Below are 19,744 nucleotides of genomic sequence, written 5' to 3'. Positions count from 1 at the left end.
TACAATGTAAAGTTTCTCTTGTGTTCAGCAGAGAACTTGATTTTCATTTGATATCTGCGATCACAGAATAGTAAGTGGATTCCCAGGAAATTTCATGAAGAGCAATGATAATGCAGAGATGGGGTGGAGGTAGTGGGGGATGTTGAGCTAATTGATTAGTTTAGAATCTTCTAATTTCCATGAGGAATGGAGGAGCCCAATTTGTATTTCTCCTCCTTGGCATGTTATTCTCACAGATTGTCTGATGTTTCATTATCATCTTGACAGAACAGCTGATGTATAATTCTGTTGAGTAGTATATCCGTTGTGTTTTTGCCATGTGCATTTATTACTTCATGATTAGATTATTTTGTCTCTATTAGTTGATTATCTGAGAGCTGGAGGAGTGAGCTCAGAGGAGTGTACATCTCTGGGTCCTGAATTTTCAGTGCCTCTGGCCCTTTGAACACAGCGGATACCTCCTTCCCTGATGATAATATACTGGGCTTTGGGGACCATAAATGACTGGTGTTAATGTCTTCTGCTAATAAAACTTTTGTTGCAGAATGTTCTCTTATTCAGAATTTCCCTAATCCTTACATACGGCCAGCTTCATTGCTTTCTGTCTGTCAACACTGGTTCTTCATCTGGTTCCAGGGTTAATTTGCACGCTTGTCATCCTGGGGTTTTTGTTCCCCTGCTCCCAACCTGTTTATGGAGCCTCTTCTCAGTGGATTTGAGAACTGCAGGCTAGGAGTGTGATGTGAGGATTTTAACATACACACGCAAAGCTCAGGCGGACAAATTGCGTTCATTCGCCAAATAAGCCTCTTTGGTGTCCCCCAGCCCCTAAAAATAACATCCGTCCTCCGAGTGGTAGTTAAAGAGAATCACCACAGAGCAAGCTTTTCTCACAAATGCACACCACCTAAGCAAACTGGGATGGTTCCGTGCGGCTGTTTCTGCAGCTGTTCGCTAATCCCCGGTGCCCAAGTACGTGCACGGGAAGGCTTGATGGCCTGGAGGCTCCCGTCACGGGGTGCAGACAAAGTCTGGGGCTAGAGTGGGAGGCTTTGCTGGCTGCCAGTCTTCTTCATCTTCAGAGGAGCCAGGGATCCTGATGGGAACTACAAGGTGTAGAGGAAGAGACGGTTTTGCGGTCTTGTCCTTCCCAGTAACTGTGTAGTTACTCTGTCCTTTTTTTTCTTTAATCATTTATTCATTTGTGAAGTAGTTATTGAATTCTGATAATTAGCCAGGCAAAGAGGAGGCCAGTTGTGAGGAGAACAAAACAAGCAAGACGAAGTCCCTGCCTGCCCAGGAGAGACGCACCAGTAAACTGTTACATTAAGGAGAGTGCTAGATGGTGCCTTCAGATATGGAGGGAGGCCTTCGGCAGGCCTCTTCTAGAAAGCGTTGTGGAGGATGAGTAGGGACTTTCTTTTCTTTTCTTTTCTTTTCTTCTCTTTTCTTTTCTTTTCTTTTTTTTTAATGTTTATTTATTTATTTTTGAGAGAGAGAGAGAAAGCGAGAGAGAGAGACAAAGAATCCCAAGCAGGCTCCACGATGAGCCCAATGTGGGGTTCAGTCTCACAACCCTGAGATCATGACCTGAACCAAAATCGAGAGTCAGGTGCTTAACTGACTGAGCCACCAGGCTCCCCATGAGTAGAGATTTTCTAAGCAGACAGGGAAGGAGCAGGAGGGGAAGAAGGAGAGGTCAGGACCCAGTATTCCTCCGTTCCTGCTGCCATGCAGGCATTACTAATCAGTTGGGAACTATTTCGTGGTGAGCTCACCCTCAGCCTAACAGTCTTTTTCAGAACATGGCTCCCAACAGCCTCTCTCACAATCCACCTCAAACTTGAATGAGCAAAAGAAGTAAACGGCCCTGGTTGTTCCCCTGCAGATCTGATTTTGTAGATCTGGGACATAGCCTGGGGATATCCATTTTAAGCAGACCTGCTCTACCCTACCCCCAGGCGGCCCTGATACAGATGTGCTCAGCAACAGTATTGAGAAATCGTTTTCTGGCAGTTGATCTCTTGATTACATGAGTACATTCCAGCAATATTATTTTCATTCATATCAGAAGCAAATTGAAATTCTAGGCTCAGATAATTATAGACAGTCTTTCCACCTACAAAGCATGTCATGTTGGATTTTCAAAAATTGTGTAGGAATCAGGACAATTCTTTGCGGGCTGCTCTGTGCCTTGTAGGTGTCTTGCTTGCCCGGCCTTCACCGGCGGTAGTGACCTCCCAGTCACAGTAGTAACTAATAGTGTCCCCTTCGAATTTCCAAAATGTTTCCTGAGCCAATACCATCCCCTGTGAGAACCACGGAGCCAGATGACGGGCCCTGGGTTTTTGGAAGGGGGAAGGTGTGCGAGCCTTGTGTTTTAGCCAGACCACTGGGCTGTTGGTGTAGACTGTGTGTAGCTGGGAGGCAGGCATGGTAATCAGGAAGCCATAGGAGGCTGAGAGGGTGGCCATGGAAAGGAAGGAGGCTTAGAAAGGAGAGTCCCAAGGAAGAGACTTGACAAGATGCAGCAGCCAGTTGGATGTAGAGAAGAATGAGGGAGAGGGAGGTATCTGTTGTTGCCCAAGGTTTGAGTTTGGCCGCTCTTGGATGTGATGCTATGGGCCATGACGAAATGCAGGAGGCGGGGCAAGTGTTGGAAAGATGGCAGGCTTTTGTTCCAAACATGTTGAGTTCCAATTGCCTGTGGGATTTGCAGATGGAGATTTTTCTGAACCAGCTGCAGATGTGGGTCTGGAGCTCAGGAGATAGAGACTTACTTAGGAGAGTTGGGCACATGGAATTATCTGGAAGGAAATGGTGGTGGTGTCATGGAATGGATGAGATGTGGTTCAGGCTTGTAATTCCTCCTGGGCTAGTTAGGAGAGGGGGTCACAGAGGTTACACAGTGCTGGCCCTGCTGATGTTGGAGACTGTGTGCCTCTGTATTGTGATTCTCTCCAGCAGTACCCAAATAGTGTGGGTCCAGCAGGGGAGAAGCTTCAGTTCCCCATCTCATAAAATGAGTGTCCCTTCAAGCTCTAAATTCCCAACAGTATGGTTTCTGAATTGTCAAGAAATAATATATTAGGTATGCCTGGGTGGCTCAGTCAGTTGGGCGTCCAACTTCGACTCAGGTCATGATCTCACAGTTGATGAATTTGAGCCCCACATCGGGCTCTGTGCTCACAGCTTGGAGCCTGGAGCCTGCTTCGGATTCTGTGTCTCCCTCTTTCTCTCTCAAAAATAAATAAGCATTAAAAAAAAAAAAAGGAAGCAATATATTAGGCATGAACATAACCTAAATTTAATCTAAATTAGAATAGAATGGGGGGAAAAGTAAGATATCTCAGTAGCCTCAGAGGAAGGGTGTCCTGGATATTTAGTTCATTCTCTTATGGGGCTCTTGGCCCTGCTCAGACAAATATTGTGTTCCTGGACCTCAGCACACATGTACAACCAGCTCACCAGGACTGTTCTAGAGGCCTGCCATCATAGTTGGAAACATAGTTCAGAGCATCTGCTTATCTTAGGAGTCACTGATACCATTTTTAATTATAGAAGTTTTCTCTTTTTTTCTTTCCATTTTTTTCTTTTAAAAAATTTTTTTTGAAAGGGTTTTCAATGTAAAGATCAATGTAAATGTAAAGTGCACTCCTTTCTAAATATGCCATGGAACCCAAAGGCCTTAAAAATTTGGGAAGTGTTGACAAATATACAGCTTTACAACTTTAATGGACAGTAGTCCTCCTTATCCATGGTTTGCTCAAAGTCACCTGCAATCCAGAAGCAGATGATCCTTCTTCTTGATGTATCGTTAGAAGGTCAGTGGCAGCCTAACATTACATAGCAGTGCCTGTGCCATGCATCTCACCCCATCTCATCATGAAGCCACTTTATCATCTCCCATCATCACAGGAAGGAGAAGGGCAGATACAGTATGATAAGATATTTTGAGAGAGAGACCACATGCATACAACTTTTACTATAGTAGATTGTTATAATTGTTCTATTTTATTAGTAGGTATTGTTGTGACTCTCTTATTGTGCTGAATTTATAAATTAAACTTCTTCATAGGTATGTATGTACAGGAAAAACATAGTATAGCTAGGGTTTGGTACTCTCCATGGTTTCACACATCCACTGGGGGTTTTGGAAAGTATCCCCCGCAGATAAGGGGCCACTACTGCAGTGAAAGAAAAACAAAATCGCAATGCACGTAACAGACTAAAGACTCATACCCATCTAATAGAAAATTGTATATAGATCAGTAAGAAAAAAGATAAGCTGCGTTATGGAAAAATGGGCAAATGGGATCTCGGCTGAAGAGTAAGAAATAAATAATTACATTTGTACGTATCATGTATAAAAATATTCTCACCTTATTACTAATTATAGAAACTTAGAATAAAGCAACAGTGTCATTTTTCACCAACCAGATTGGTACTCTGGGGAAATAGGCATGGTCTCACTCCATGGATTGGTAAGACAGTTGTAGGGCAGTCAGGCAATTCCTATCAAATCTTGTGCCTGTGAGATGTGCGAACATGGGATTCTAGAAAAGCATTAAAAATGATTACCACTAGGAGAACAGAGGTGAACGAGGAAGCTTTGTTATGGCGGCACCCCACGCCCCCCCCCCCCAACTAGGGGAAATGCACACCAGGTATTGTAGAGGTCTGCCACGACACCGTTTTAATCTGGCTTTGACTTTTGTCCTCTGTCCCCCACCTCTGCACTGTGGGCAGGAAGTCCAGTGATGTGGAGAAGGCTGATAACAAGTTATTTGCATTTGTCCAACTGAAATACATTGGCCCCCACTTTATCGGTGTCTTTGAATATCACTATTAACATTTAAATTTGAAAATTGGATTTGCTTTTAAACATTTGCTTTGTTTATTTTCTCATGTCATACCCTGAAATTAAGCGAGTCTGATTTACGATGGTTATTTATAATCACTGCGTAGCTATCTTTATTTCTCTGGTTTTCCCATTATAGACTTCTGTGGCAGTAAACATGCTGTACACACTCATGGCTGTATTTTTTTTTTCCAATCAAGAAAATACACTATGAAATTTATGGAAGAAATAAACATTACATTTTGAAGAAAGGCTTCATTTACCTACGTGTAATCATTTCAAGGAAAACACTGATCCAAGGAGTTGACTGATCTTAGGAAGGACTGCCAGGGGGGCACGGAGTTGTACAGAAACAGAGAGCGTGTTTTGGTTTTGAGGAGTTATTTTGTTCTAATCCTCCCGCACTCATTATAGTTTTGTGGCATGGTAAAAGAGCACTGGATTGAGAGTCCAGGGGTCTTTTATAGTCCTGATTCTGCCGCTAACTATATGCCTGTAGACAATTGTTTAATTCCTGTGGACATCACTTTACAATCGATGAAAACGAATGCACTAGTTTAGGTAATTAGGAAGACTTCCTAGTTAAGGGCATAGGTTCTGAATGATTGGATTTGTGTCTTGGGTTCACCACTTACTGGCTGGGCAACCTCGGGAAAGTACTCAACCTCTCTGATCGAGAGTTTTCCTCATCCTTGAAAAGGAGCTTATAGAGAGGTGGTTCGAGGATTAAATGAGGAAGTGTGTAACACGCATAAAACAATGTCTTATGTAGAGCTTATGTTCAGGGGAAGTGAGCTGTCGCTATCATCATTAGTACTTCTGTAATACTTCTCTCATCTCGTCTTTAAGGGCTCTTTCAGTTGTAAAACCCTCTGAAACCATGATTCTCAGAAAAGCAATTCAAAGGCAGTATTTGAAGTCTAGAACACTACATGGGAAGAGGAGGACAGTGGGGGAAGAACAGGCAGAGAAGCTGTCAGGTGGCCGCTGACCCCCGCAACCTGCTTCCAGTTACATTTCTCACTTTCCATTTCCAGCTCTCACCCAACCCTCCCTGAGGCCGCCACCCGCGTGTGATCGGGGGTGGACAGACACTATCTGTGCAGCCTCCCCTTTCTCTGTGGTAGCTGAGGACAACTTCTGGGCTTTAAAATAAAATGGTTTTTTTTGTGTTTTTTTTTTGTTTTTTTCACTTTAAATGTTACGCCTGAAATGCTTCCAAGTGGAGCTGCTGCTGGCAGAGCAGGCCTGAAGTGGGAGGAGAATTTAGGGTAGGAGTCCTTGCCGGTGGCGGATAGTAGAGGAATTTAGGACGTGTGGGTGAGGAAGGGAAGTACAGGACTAGAATTACCCCTGGCTTTATGCCTCCTTCAAGAAATATTTTCTCTTTGCACATTTAACTTCACAAATTTGGGATGGATTCAAGACAGACATGGAGAGTGGTCAGGGCAGTGGTGACATATTCCTGTCCCATCTCCCGCTGGATGCCTTCCTCTTGGCCATCCCCTCGTCTGTCATCCGCCTTTTCCTGGTGCGCTGTGTGTTAAAGGCTCTAAATGTGTTCTCACCATGGTTCCACCTCTTTTCTCGATCCTCTCTTTTATTCTCTTGCTCTTTTTGGAATGTGGTTTATGTATCTCACTGGGACCTCCTGCTGTCCTTCCTCTGGTTCCTCGTTACTTTTACGGATGGTGCCGTTTTCTAGAACTGGCTCCCTAGACTTTCCAGTCCCATCGCAGCTGTGGGCCCTTCCCCCTTCCTCATTCTGCAATACCACGGAAGTCTGTGGTAGCGTCTGGTGCAAATCACAGAGGTAGGAACCCCTCAACATGCTTTTCGCCTCACTTTCTTTTGTGAGTCCTGATGTTCCAGACCCATCTGGGGTTCACATTAAGAAATCAGTAGAAGTTAGGGGCGCCTGGGTGGCTCAGTTGGTTGAGCATCTGACTTCGGCTCAGGTCATGATCTCACAGCTTGTGGGTTCAAGCCCCATGTCGGGCTCTGTGCTGACAGCTCAGAGCCTGGAGCCTGCTTTGGATTCTGTGTCTCCCTCTCTCTCTCTGCCCCGCCCCTGCTTGCATGCTATCTCTCTCTCTCTCTCTCTCTCTCTCTCTCTCTCTCAGGAAATGAATAAACATTAAAAAACAAAAATTAAAAAAAAAAAAGAAAGAAATAGAAGTTTAAACCAGCATTTAAAAGAGGGTTGCAGGGAAAAAAAAATGTGGGTCTGTGGCTTAGGCTGAGAAATTAAAGTCATATGTGAAAACTAAAGAATATTGATGTACAGCTGGAATGGTTTCAGACATAAGGATCCACTTGCAGACATGAAGACCTGTCATGCTCGGTGACAAGTTGGGAGATGATTAGGGTTATTATAATATTGACAATAATGATCTTAGTGGTTCCCATATACAAAAGAGTTAAAGGTTCCAGGTCCAGTTCTACTGCGCTGTCTGCATTATCTCACTTAATCCTCATGCCGGCCGACGTGGTTAACATCACTTTTGTATGATATAGCCAAAACTGAGGCCCATCAGGGCTTAAGGCTCACCTAAAGTCATAAAGCTATTAAGGGGTGGCACTGAGAGTTTCAACTGAGAGTTTAAATAAAGGTGGGGCGATGGGCAAAATGGGTAAAGGGGAGAGGGAGACACAGGCTTCCCGTTATGGAATGAGTAAGGCATGGGGATAAAAGGCACAGCACAAGGAATGCAGTCGATACTATTGTAATAGCAGTATGGTGACAGATGATGGCTGCATTTTGTGGTGAGCACAGCATAATGCCTAGAGTTGTCAAATCACTGGGTTGTACACCTGAAACTGATATAACATGGTGTGTCAACTATACTTCAATTTAAAAAATAATAATCGAATAGAAAATAAACCCAAGTAATTTGGCTCCAGAGAGTGAACCTTGGCCCCCACACCATCCATCTTTCTGCCTTAGCCAGATTTGATACATCACCAGCTTTCTACCCTATAATTCAATTCTAGATTTCTGTTTTCTATTTGCCTAATAGGATCTGCATCGTTTAGAAGTAAGACAAACTACACTGCAGTTATAACAAATAATAATACTTCTTGGGACATGTGAGAATTCTGAATATCACGAAGCCGCCCATCCTACCCCCAGTGAAACCAGGCAAGGAAGCACAGGAAGGGAGACAGCTCTGTTAAGTCCAAACACTAAGACCACACAAATGAGTTTATTAGGGGTATGAGGGAGAATTTGCATCTCCGGAATGTAACATAAATCATCCAGAAAGTCCAGTACAAAGCACTGCCAGGGACTCAGCAAAACAGACCTGAGGGTCCACTGTCTATTGAGATTTCTGATCCGAATCATCTTAGCCGGGATGCCGGCTGGCTGGGGGCCTCTGTCACTTATTTCCAGTTTGGCCAGAGCAGTGATTCCCTGCTTGAGAGTTCCTGCATGGGGTAAAAGGTGTGACTCAGGAGGGCGTGCGCTCTGCTGACGGAGTAAGAACAGAAAAATGTTGAGAACCCACTTGCTCCAGAGAGGTAAACACTTTGGAAGTGTGACTGTGTTACTAGAGATTCTCGAAGAGCAGGGATTTAAGGGTCTCAGGGACCAAAACATCAAACAGGAAGGCAGTACCAAGTTTTGCTTTCTTCCTCCAACTTGGAATAGTGACAGCTAGTGAAAAAAAATTTAGTATACGTGAAGGAAGATTACCCATTTGATCCCACACTATACATACTGTTGCAGCTTTCCCCCCACTCCTTGGTGTTACAGGCTTATTTTGGGAAAAGAAGTGACCTTACTCATAATTGGAGCTAAAGGATGCTTAGTAATGAATGAAACTGACACCTTAATGAAGGTGGAGAAGGGAGCATGCTTTTTGGACTGAAAAAAAAAAAAGAGTCTAATTTAAAACAAAAGATTCTAGAACAGACCTGCCCCATAGAAATATAATGTGGGCCCTGGATGTAATTTAAAGTTTTCCAGTAAAAATTTCAAATGAAAAAATTAAAATAGGTAAATTCATTAGTAATTAGTAGGTAAATTAATTTCAGTATGTTTTATTTAACTCAGTATATTCAAAATATTATCATCTCAACATGTAATCAATACCAGATTTGTATCGAGATATTTTACATTCTTTTTTTCATGTGAAGTCTTTGGAATTGTGTGTGTTTTACACTTAAAGCACATCTCTGTTCACACTAACCACATTTCAGGTGCTCAGCAGTGATGTGTGAAGGGAAGAAAGACAGGAGGGAGAGGGGGGTGGGAGGAAATGTTAGTGAAAACCTGAAGATGCCTTCTAAACAAATAGATGCCTATCGCACCCTCTTTGGCAACCCCAAAGGCCACACTTCCTGGTGGTCCATTTCCATAAATTCTCACCGGCAAGTCAGGAAAATCTTTTCTCCTTCCTGGTTAAAATCCATCTTTCCCTTCTTGTGCCGACTGTTGTTGATAGATGACATGTTTCTGGATGTAAATAAAAACTCCCCCCCCCCTTACATTTCTTTTCTGTTTTATTATTCTGAAGAACCTTCCTTGGCCATTTACTCTCCTGTAACTATTCTACTTGATCTCACCCTCCAGCTTTTCTCTTCCTCCACTGGAATCTGTGAGAAGGCAGCTGGAGGGACACACATGCGTGCAATAGACCTCAGATACTATTTGGGACTCCATTTTTATAGTGGGAACCAAAATGCCTCTTAAAATTGGCCTCCTGAGGCATCATAGACCCCCATCTCTTCCATAGGCAAAAAATAAACCAGAGAGTGCTGATGACAATTTTGCATGCAAATTGGTTAGCGGAGCCCGGGGCTGCTCAACTTGTGTGTACAATTTTCTATTTCCATGCACCAATTTGGGAGTTTGCGCATGAACACAGTAATTGTTCATGCAAAGCTGAAAATGCAGGTGTGGAAGCCTTTTTTAGAGTAAGAGAACTGTCTGACCCCATTCTCATTTGAGTTTTGTTGAATCTTTCGTGATGTCATATGCATATTATTTATTAAAATACATTTCCAATACATGGAGCTTTTTGTAAGTCTTACGAATGTCTTTGTGACTGTGCCACCGAACATATGGTATGTCTCCGCTACAGCGAGGACAAGGAGAGTCTACTGAGTTGAATTTGCTCGTGTGTCTGGGGGTAGTGCCTTTGAACCAACAAGTTGATTTCCTTTGTGGGTAGGAGTTGTACAAAGCCCACAGAGGATAGAATTTATTCTTGCCATAAGATCTTGAAACTATTCCTGCACATGGGGCATTTTTGTGCTTTCCAACAGTTTCCAGAGTGCATTGTTTTATATATTGTTTATATTACTATATTCAGAAATTTTAAAAAATTCTCCTAAGTAAAGAGTTTATTGATATACCAGTGTGAAACTCTATTACAGAGTTGAGATCCTTGTGATAATAACTCAAGGTAAACAGAAAGAGTAGTATTCCCTTGTGCTCTGCATAAATGCCAAACTGAAGTGTGCACGTACCCTCGGGGCACCATACTTTTTGGGAAATTTCTTTTTTTTCCATTTTGTTCTGCCTGGGGTTAAGATTCCCCGTCACTCCTTGTGTATAACCACAGACTTTGTCCTGTCATTATTTGGCCATCTCCGCAAAGTGGAATTTTTATATACTTCCTTTGCTTTCATTGTCATATCAACCCTTGATTTTTCCTCCAGGTCAGAGGTATGGATCCAACTCGTTTTTAAAATTGCTACTTAATAGTCTATAGTATTGGATGAGCCATAGTGTATTCATTCAGCCATTCTGCTCTTGATGGATTTCATCATGTGCACCTAGGGAAGGAATTAAAATGGCCCTCGGCTGTTTCAGACTTGAAAAAAGCACCATGTCCCTTCTTGTTCCGAAAGAGCTGACTGACCGCCTGGCTCTAATGGGACTGCCCCACGAGCTGGATGGGCGAGACCGTGTGTGGGGTGACGAGCCAGAGTCAGAATGTGTTTGCCGGCTCAGTGTGCTACCCATTTAAGGTGCCCCTTTGCTTTAGCCTCTTGGCTTTCAGCACACCTGAATGAGAAAGTACGAGAGCAATCACGCTTCTTAGTTGAAACTGAGAGTCCCCACAGCTCCTTGCAAAGATGCATTATTTTTCTGCTGTGCCTACTCTGAGAACTTGGCCACAGTGGCGTTGTATTTTCAGTACTGATTACTTTTATACAGAGTCTTCAGACTTTATCATAGAAATCCATATAGGGTCCCATTTACATTCTAAACAGTTTCATTTCCATATTGTTTGTACATATTCATTAGTGGCTGGTCTTGGATGCAATCAGTTTATTGTACTCTCAGAATCAAAGAGAACTACCCGGAGCGTCAGCTCTCAGGATATCGTGCTCAATTAGGAAAATGGCATAAAATATTGACAAGTAGCTTCCCTTCCGCCTCATGCTAAGCTCTCCTTGGATTTGGCATGGACCAGTTTGAATAGAAATTCTGAAGACTCGGTGATCCTTTGCTTCTCCCCTTCACCATAAAAAGTATTTTTAAGCGTGTGATATATTTTATTAATACTCCAACTTCAGTTTCTAGCCGGTTGCTTTTAATATTTGAATACCCCACTGCGAAGTCCAAGCAGCTTGAGGCCTGGTGTTTCTGGAAAAGCTTTCTTGATGAATCTTAGCCTGTGTCTTCTCTGACAAAATGGACCAGTGAGATGAGCGGGAACGCCGTCTTTTGGGTTTGATTAATGGGTACGGTCAATGGGAATTATTCAGCACTCTCCTTACAAAGTCCTAGACACTGAATTTTTTACAGTGTGATGTTGCATGTGTGTAATCCAGTGACTGCGTGTGATCCTTTGAAATGACAAGCAAGCCAATAACAACTTGATCTCCCCCTCTCCCTCCACCCTTCCCTTCACACACCCCCTCACACATACACACAGACACACACGCACACACCCCTGTGGTCACAGCAGTCTGACAGTCTGATGCTTCACAGTCATTTGTGGTCTGGTGGCATGCACTTAAGAACTCATTTGATGAGGCCTTTGTTGCTTGGCCAACTCCTCCATGATTGGCCTGTAGAATCCTAGGTTTAAATAAGCTTTAAAAAGTGCTTTTAGTCGTACTGAGATTTTCCCCTTGACTTTATCCATGATTTAGGTAAGGTGTTAAGAGCTGTGTTTTATGAAAGCTGATTGGTGGTTGCCAGAGAGGGGAATAGGGAACTGCTTACCGGGTATGGGGTTCCCTTTTGGGGTGAGGAGAATGTTTTAGAAGCAGAGGTGATGGTTGCACAACATTGCGAACGTACCAAACGTCACTGAATTATTCACTTTAGAATGGTTGATTTTATGTTATGTGAATTTCACCTCAATTAAAAAAAAGAAAGAAGAAACAGTGTTTTAGTAGTGTGGTCTCCTGAGCCTGGCTATGTTTTATTTTTTTTTCTTAAGTTTCAGAAACATGAATTTATGTGATAAGACAATGACAGAAATCTGAATTTGGAAAGCCTGAAAACGATAGTTGTAACTTATTCTTCAGATTTAGAAATGACACAGATAGAAGCCTTCGGGCTGCACACATTATTTTAAAAAATTGAATTCCTATTCTTTACCTATACAATAAAAAAAAAAAACCCACATTTGAAAAATGATTGATTTTAGTGTTTCGCTAAATTGGATCTACTGCAAAGCCCAGGCAGACTGATGTTATAGAAATAACGGCCTTCAAGGAACTTTAAAAAAAAAAAAAAAAAGAGGGAGAGATTTGGTTGAACAGTGTCATTATCAGCTTTACCTGTGAGGGAAATTACCCGGGGGAGATGGTGTCGGTCCTCTTGTGTTTCGCTCTCTGGTATTGACAGATCCATTAGCAGATGTAATTAGAAAAGCAGAGTTGGACTTTGAATAATTAGGTTAAAGTCACAGATGATTGCTGAGCAAAATAATAGAAGCTGTTGCAGTTCAGCGTGCCGTTGCCTGCCGTACAGAGGAGAGAAATGAGTGGCGGCTTGCCGTATGCCAGTGGTTTTGTTCTTGCCTTGGAACCTGGCACTTTCCCAGCAATAAAGTTTGAAGGAGCAAAGCCGTCCCTTTGGCTCTCCTGCAGATGTCTGCAGGGCTTCGTGTCCGGGGAATAAGTGGGGCTGCGGAATGTTTTTGCTAAACAAAACATAGTCATAGCAAAAACAAAATCTCCTTCATCCCAGGAGTGTTAAGAAATGTGTGGTTTTGTGGATTAGGTCCCCCCCTCCCCCGTTTTCATTCCCTTTTTTTTTTTTTTTTTTAAGTCCTGGAATAATGGTTTATTTATTTATATGGAGTTATTTTCTGAAAGGAAAACAGAACACTTATTCTAAAAGACCTTGGGCTCTCATGCCACCCAAAATACCTTTCCGGCAGTGCTTTCTATATTTTGATATATTTTTTTTAATCAAAAGCCTGTTATTGGTAATTGAGTGAGGAAAAAAAAAATATTTCCAAGGAATTCAAAATGTAATTATATAGTTCCCCAAAAATTATATAGTTCTAAACATTTTGTTCATCTTTACATCCGTGTAGAGGAGAGAAGAATTGGGAAATAGAGGGCTGTGTCAAATACCTGCAGGTGTATCCTCGAAAACTGATACAAATAGTGATGATGTGGGAATGAACGGAATCACAAGCTCTTCAGTATGTGACCGAGGCTTACAGCGTGCCTTGACAACGCTATGATCAGGGATAGGAAGGAGTAGGGGGCATCTATCCCCCTACATTTATCAAATGCCCCATCCAGTCTGCAACCTACCATGCCTTGGCTTTGGGCCATATGGACTTGGAAATAAAATGAGAATTACTTGCCAAATCTAAAGATTAGGAGAGTTTCTATGAAGACCAAGATTTCTGAGTTCTTGAAGGTAAGAATGAGAAGTTTTGGCACCATTGGGCCCACATTCCCATTGGCAATAAGCAGGCTGAAAGGCATGATACTGCCCTCTGGGTGAGAGGGGGCTTCGGTATCCATTGTTCCTCCCATGGCTGTGTCTCTTGTTTGTTTTGCCATCTGGGCCCTGGCCTTGCGATCTGCCCCAGGCCCTCTACCAGGTCACGAGATAAGAGCCAGCCCCCACCCAGGCTAGTGGGAGAAGCCAGCTGGAGAACTGGGCTTTGTACAGCAGTGGCATCCAAGTCCTTGTGTGGGATGAAGACACGGCTCCCTGAGTGGGAGCACCGGGGCGTCCAGCCTGGTCCTCAGGTTTGCAGACTGACCACAGTAGATAAAAAAGACTTTGGAACTTGACAGATTGGAAAGTGGAGAGAGAGGAAAGTATGATCTTCAGATGGACATTGGGCCCTAACAGTGGCATTTCCTCAGACTGGAGTAACATTGGCCAAGAAAGCATCATCAGTGCCCCTCATCTTCAGAATATGAAGGATTATAATTAGAAATTTCAATTTATGATGAGGTGGCTTATGGGTTCAGTCCTGGAGTGGCCTCATAAAAGCCCAGGAAGTCAAAGTAACTTCAGGTAACGGATACCGTTTTCTTTATAGCTCTCCACTAGGAAAGAGGGAACCCATTGTCTCCAGACATACTTCTTAGAATACCCCTTTTCTCTCCTATGACTGTGCAGGCATCTCTTCCCTGGAATGCTACTGAATGTCTCTCAGGGACAGTCAGAACAGGCAGAATCCTTTCTCATCCCTGGGATGGGCAGAAGACTGGGACCCTCAAAGACAGCAGTGATTTTTATTTGGTCATAGTGGCAACAGATTATTTTCTTGCCTCTCTATCCATCTCTCCACCCACTCGCATGTGTGGGTATTCCGTATTCCCATTTTGGCTCTAGGTTAGGGGAACTCTTTCGGTTTGCACTGCGGACATTTATTATATTATCCAGTATCACCTTTTAATTAGGAACTGGTACGTTACTCTTCAAACTGAAATAATGAAATCATTGCATTTTAATGCTGGAAGTTCCTTTCAGAATTGCCTCTCCAGGGTCTTCATTTTATAAACAACAGACCCAGGAGATGGGGTGGGAGTTAGATGACTTGTCCAAGGTTACATAATTTGTAAACGAAGTCAGGCAAATCTCACAAAACAAAAATAATGGAGAGGTTATCCGGGTGGGTGGGGTGAGAAAGAGACCAAGAGGCTACAATTGGTATGTCCATCCACACAGAAAAGTCATTCCTTTCTTTATTTTTCTAGTAATAATAGTGGGGCATTGGTCAGTTTATAAGAACTAGGGTTTTTCTGAAGGTTAAGGTTCAAACAGAAACAAGAAATTAAGGCCTTTAATCATATTTACAATAAGAGCCTGGTTTTATTTTATTGCGATGAGATTGTTGAGATTAATTTTTATTTGTTTTTTAACCATGAAGCTAAACTTACTTTGACAGCATGCATACCAAAAATTAAAGCCATAAAATTGCTGAGTTTTGACAAGAGATACATCTTTAGATTTTAAGATAAAAATTTTAAAGATACTATGTTTTATTCAGGAAGCATTTAACTATAAAGTGGTTGATCGCCCAATGTTTTGAGTGCACTGATTTGCAAGCCTGGAGGGTAAGGGGTGTGGGTGGAAATGGGAAACAATTTAGTGGCCCAGCACTGTACTGTCATCACCAGCCTCAGTTGATCTATATGCCTGACCAACTCCCCACCCACCACTGCCAGCACCACTGAGAATGATACTTTGGAGCTTTATCCGTTACACACACATCATCCCGTTTGATTCTTACAACCGCTGTACGATGTCATTATCTCCATTTTTTAAACAAGGAGACCGTGTGTTCACATGCCCAGGATTATCGCCAAGGAGGAATGTAGCTAGAATCCCAAATTTTCCAAACGTACGGACTGCTTTTATTTCTTTTTATTAGAGCGTGATGCGTAAGGGGGAACAAATACATAAATTATCAGAATCTTAGCAAAGGCTTATTTTATTACAGCAGTAAGAGCTTGAAATACTTGGCGCGTTCACAAAACACCACACTGTGGAGACTGGCTGAGTGGGAGGGTCTCATACTGGTTGACTCACAGATGCTCTTCCTACACACTCTTATCAGAGAGGAGGGGAGCTTAGTGCTGCCTAGCATTTTGGGGTTTGATCGCTGTCGTGAAGTTACCCACCCCAAAAGGCCTGCCCTCCTACCAAAAGTCCATTACGTTTTGCAGACGAAACCACAGGCCTCTGTGCCACACACGGTTATGCTCGTTCAGTTCGGTTGCTTTGTAATCTCTTGATAGCAGAAGAAACCTGCCCCTGTTCCCTTGACACCCTACATAACAGACCTGCTCCTGTCATTTGCAGGGCCCGGGAGAAAAAGTGCAAGACATGTTGGGCCTGAGCCAGCACTAGGGTGAGGCGAGGGAGGCAACATTTTTATTTAAAAAAATTTGTTTAATGTTTATTTATTTTTGAGAGAGAGAGAGACAGACAGAGTGCGAGTGGGGGAGGAGCAGGGAGAGAGGGAGACACAGAATCTGAAGCAGGCTCCAGGCTCTGACTGTCAGCACAGAGCCCGATGTGAGGCTCAAACTCACGAACTGCGAGTTCATGACCTGAGCTGAGGTCAGACGCTTAACCGACTGAGCCACCCAGGCGCCCCGAGAGGCAACATTTTTTATTTTTATTTTTATTTTTTTTTTTTAATTTTTTTCAACGTTTATTTATTTTTGGGACAGAGAGAGACAGAGCATGAACGGGGGAGGGGCAGAGAGAGAGGGAGACACAGAATTGGAAACAGGCTCCAGGCTCCGAGCCATCAGCCCAGAGCCTGACGCGGGGCTCGAACTCACGGACTGCGAGATCGTGACCTGGCTGAAGTCGGACGCTTAACCGACTGCGCCACCCAGGCGCCCCGAGGCAACATTTTTTAAAAAGACAAGATCAGTAACAGTGTGGTGCTAAGCCATATTGGAGCTTGAGGCAAAAGAAAAAATCAATAATACTGATCCTGTATTTATTAAAATTTTGGATATTTTGTTTGTTGTAGACTTCTTGCATGAATTTTCACTTTGTAACATATTGCATTAAATTTTTATTGATCTTTCTTACTGAGTTTTTGGTGCCCCCTAAATTTTGCGGCTGTGGGGGTGTCTCCCTGCCCTCCCTTGGGCTTGCGGATGCACACATTGGGGCACCATCCACCCTTGCTGCAGATTGGAGAAGCCTGTCCAATCCCCCAAAGTGGGCCCTGGGCTCTAAGGGCAGAGAATTCCAGGGTCTTGGCTGTGGGAAGTTGGGCTATGGATGACAGGTGGGTACGTGTCCCTAGGTCCACTGTTTCCTTGCCCTCAGAGAGGAGAGGAGAGTGGTTGGAGGAGGGCCAAAGGAACCCTCTGGACAGTAGCTCTCAGCCTCAGAGTCTCTTGGAGGGCTTGGGAAAGTACAGATCCCTCAGACTCTGATTCAGCAGGTCTGAGGTGGGGCCCCAAAGTCTCCATTTCTAATGTGCTCCTCCGTGCTGCTGCTGGTGGGTCAAGGAGCACACTTTAGAGCAGGGATCCACGGTGGGGGTCTCCTTGCCTGGGTCTAAGAAGTTGCTTGACAGATTTCTGTGCGTGGAATTCAGATTTCTGTGCGCGGAGTTCGGAGGGGCTCAGCGTTCTTTACCAGACTTGTCTTCAGATCTTTGGTCGAGCAGCATGTCCAGAATGTACCGTTCAAGGGAAAAGATGTCATACTTTTCTGCTTTCCTGGCCAATCTTCGCTTTGTCACTGTTATTAATGAAGGTTTCTCCAGGATGCTGGGCACTGCTTTAGAGTGAATCATTGCTATAGATTTTTTTTTTCCTGTAAATTTCTTGCATGATGTATGGAAATGAGAGCTACGGTGGCTGATGTTAAGTAGTGCTCTTAAGGACCCCTAGATTTGTTTTTAAGATTGTGTTTTAAAATAACACATTATTTTTAAAAATACATAAAGAACTTTCAGATAATGTTTTTACATATAAATCAGAAAATTTTCAATGTCTTATCAACCCTCCACCCAATGACCCTGATGGATGGTAACAGTGCCTACTGCAAGTACAAAAGAAAGTAAAAGCCACCTTTCCATCCTTCCCTCTATTCTCCAGCCCTTTTCTCCAATATTCATATTTTTGTGATTTCTTTCAGAAAAAAAATTTTATTCTAAAAAAGATTCTCTCTCTATTTTTCTACAAGACTAGCATAGGATAAACACTTGACCCCTTGCCTCTTAACTTAATAATTTATCTCGGACACATTGCCATCAGCACATAACAGATTTACCTTAATCTTGTTAAATAGCCCATAGGATTCATCACTGGGTGTCCCAGTGTTTATTTAGCCAGCTCGCCAATGAAGAACTACTTGGTTCCACGTTTTTGCTATGTGAACATATCTGTAGTATCTTTGTCCATAAAGCCTGAAAAACATCTAGGAGTCCAGCCGTAGATGCAGTATCCAGTAGTGGGGTTGTTGGACAAAGGGTGTGTGTACTTTTAGGTTGGAAGGCAAGCATCATATTCCCCTTCAAAAAAGTTTACCCGATCAACCATGATGAGCATGCCTGTTTCCCCAACATTCTTGCCCACAATGGATAGCATAGAAGTAAAAAGAAAAAAATTCTATTATTCCAATAGCAATATTAGTAGAAATAAACTTGTTAAGTGTGAAATATCTATGTGAAGAAAACTTTAATACGTGCCTGAAGGACCCCAAAGAAGTCTTGAATAAACAAAAATTATGCCTTGTTCTTGGATGGGAACTTGTAATATGATGAAAATATCCATTCTCCCTCAGTTAAGCTATAATTTGAACATGATCCAAAAATAATATCACTAGGAGTTGGGGTTTTTTTTTTGGAAGGAAGGTTTGATGAGCTGATTTAAAAGATGATTTAGAAAAAATAACAGACAAGAAGATTCAGAAACTAAACAGGAATATAAGAAGTTTCAGGAAATAGCCTGACCAGATATTAAAATGTAACATTAAAATTGTTAAAATAGATAAGTAGAGGACAATCATAAACTTGAATATATTCAGGAATATAATATATGATAAAGGTAGCATCTCAAACTAATGGGAAAAAATGGATAAACATGGGGGGGTAGAATATTGAATTCATATTGAATAAATTCCAAACTGGATCAAAGATTCATATCCAAAAAATGAAATATGTAGTAGCAGGAGAATCGTTTTATAATACCAGATGTCTCTGCTCTGATACAAAACTCAGAAGTCATTGAAGACAAGATTGAGAAATTCCACTTCATAAAAAAAAAATTCCTCATGACAAGACCCACTTTATGCAAAGTCAAAAAACGAACAATAAATTGGGAACAATATTTGCAAGTGACATCACAAATAAGAACTAAATCTCCTAATGTATAAAGAGTTTCTACAAACCTATAGAAAAAAGGACCAATAACCCAACAGAAAACTAGGGCAAAGATTATAGTTAACAGAAAAGGCGACACAGTATTTAAAACATGACATGTTCAATAAAAAAAAAAAAAATACAAGTTACATAATGAGAGAAATACAGATTACCACCACAGGGATCATTTTTTCACTATGAGATTTGCCAGGGCATGGAAAAAGAAATACCTTTGTACATCACTGGGTGGGGGGAGGTGGTAAATCCATGTTACCCTGTGGAAGAAATCTGGCAATATCTGGAAAATTACAGTGCATTTATCTTTGGTCTAGCAAATTCCTAGGTATGGAATTCCTAGGTATGATGTATTATACATGAGCACATGTGAAATTACGTAGGAGCGTGATTTTCGTCAGCATTACTTATAAAAGCAAAAGTTTGATTAATCTGTGGTACATCATACAAAGGAACACTGTTCATCTGTAAGAGGATGAAGAAGAATTCTGTGTGCTACTACTGAATGCTTTCTAAGCAAAGTATACTGTCAATTGATAAAAATTAATAAAAAATGAAATGTGTAACACTATGCTACCAT

At 42.3% G+C, this 19,744-nt stretch overlaps 1 protein-coding gene across 4 annotated transcripts in view; it reads left to right on the top strand.

Moving 5' to 3' along the window:
- The window catches only part of RFTN1 (raftlin, lipid raft linker 1), a 207,836-nt gene that overhangs the window by 60,105 nt on the left and 127,987 nt on the right, over positions 1 to 19,744 (top strand). The gene's annotated exons all lie outside the window — the stretch shown is intronic.

Source organism: Felis catus, chromosome C2 (assembly GCF_018350175.1).
Source record: "Felis catus isolate Fca126 chromosome C2, F.catus_Fca126_mat1.0, whole genome shotgun sequence".
NCBI classification, from domain to species: Eukaryota; Metazoa; Chordata; class Mammalia; order Carnivora; family Felidae; genus Felis; species Felis catus.
Note: the sequence above shows the minus strand (reverse complement) of the source record. Positions and strands in the feature narration are given on the sequence as shown.